At 55.4% G+C, this 1,517-nt stretch overlaps 1 non-coding gene across 1 annotated transcript in view; it reads left to right on the forward strand.

Annotated features, from left to right (window-relative positions):
• LOC147080691 (5.8S ribosomal RNA) overlaps positions 1 to 22 on the forward strand; it is a 154-nt gene extending 132 nt beyond the window's left edge. The window contains exon 1 of the ribosomal RNA XR_015077140.1: positions 1 to 22. This exon is cut by the window's left edge and continues 132 nt beyond it. This is a non-coding gene — a ribosomal RNA (5.8S ribosomal RNA).
• Positions 23 to 1,517: the final 1,495 nt, after the last annotated feature.

A 1,517-nucleotide genomic window follows, 5' to 3' on the forward strand; every position in this document is an offset into this window, starting at 1 on the left:
GGCTACGCCTGTCTGAGGGTCGCTTGACCATCAATCGCACTTGCCTTGCCATCGTGTGAGGTGAGAGCGCGGCTGGGGTGTCGCAGAGGCCTAGTCCTCTTTGTCCCCCTAAGTGCAGACCTAGAGTTTCTCCTCCCAATGGAGAGTTTGACCCGTGCCGTTTGGGAATGTTATGTTCGGCGTCTCCTCAGGGAACGTCGGCACCGCTTAGAGGCCAGCTTTTTCCAGCACGGCTGTCGTTGGGTTGCAAAAACGATTGACCGCGTCGGTGTTGGGACTGTTGAGCCTCGCCCTAGGCAGGGTTGTCTCTCTGAGTGTTGGATAGAGAGAGAGAGAGAGAGCATACAGAGAGAAGACGTTGGCAGTTCAAGAGGTGAGGTCGTCGTCTTTGGCTGCAGTTTTGTTGGTTTGGAGCGGGGAACAGCTTGATGTAGTGACGCGGGCCCCTTGATGTGCTGTGTGCTGGCTTTTTTGCGTGCGTTTGGTAGGTGGCAGTTTGCTAAGATAACCCTTGCGGTGCTCCTTTGTGTTGCGCTGGACCCTGATGTCCTTCCACACATTTGACCCGTTTTGGCTCTAAGCACTCTTGCTGACTTGCTGAGCGTGCGCCTAAGTCAGTCCCGTATGTCTTGACCCCTGTCGCTGCAGGCCTGCTTTTCATCCAAAAACACTCCTCTCAAGCATATAGATGCTGCCCAGCCATTGCTTCTGGCCTTTTCCTCTGAATGCTACGTGTTTCCCTCGTTCTCTTTTCTTTTTATTCTCGCTAAATCGGGGACTCTGGAGCAGTGTGAGCCGAGCCCGGGGTCTCCAGCGTACACACTTGACCAGGCATGCCTGCATGCTGCATGCACACGCACACTATCGTCGCCCGCTCGGACTAACCTCGCCGGCGGGGCTGGTTTTGTGAGGACGTGGTGGTGGTGGTGGTGCTTTCTTGTTTGCTTGCTGTGGCTTGTTGTTGTTACGCTTGGAGATAATGCCGGCCGGCGCCAGTACGCTATTCTGCCTACGACCTCAGATCAGACGTGACAACCCGCTGAATTTAAGCATATTACTAAGCGGAGGAAAAGAAACTAACAAGGATTCCCCTAGTAACTGCGAGTGAAGAGGGAAGAGCCCAGCGCCGAATCCCCGCTCGCCTGGCGGGCGTGGGAAATGTGGCGTATAGAAGACCTCTTTCTCTGACGACGCTCCGGGGCCCAAGTCCTTCTGATCGAGGCTTAGCCTGTGGACGGTGTGAGGCCGGTAGCGGCCCCCGGCTCGTCAGGATCGAGTCTTCTTGGAGTCGGGTTGCTTGTGAATGCAGCCCAAAGCGGGTGGTAAACTCCATCTAAGGCTAAATACTGGCACGAGACCGATAGTCAACAAGTACCGTAAGGGAAAGTTGAAAAGAACTTTGAAGAGAGAGTTCAAGAGGGCGTGAAACCGTTAAGAGGTAAACGGGTGGGGTCCGCGCAGTCTGCCCGGAGGATTCAACTCGGCGGTGAGGTCGGTCGCGTGGGGCATAGCGGATC

This window comes from Somniosus microcephalus, unplaced genomic scaffold (assembly GCF_052327205.1).
Source record: "Somniosus microcephalus isolate GS21.2 unplaced genomic scaffold, FLI_Smic_1.0 scaffold1239, whole genome shotgun sequence".
Lineage (NCBI taxonomy): Eukaryota > Metazoa > Chordata > Chondrichthyes > Squaliformes > Somniosidae > Somniosus > Somniosus microcephalus.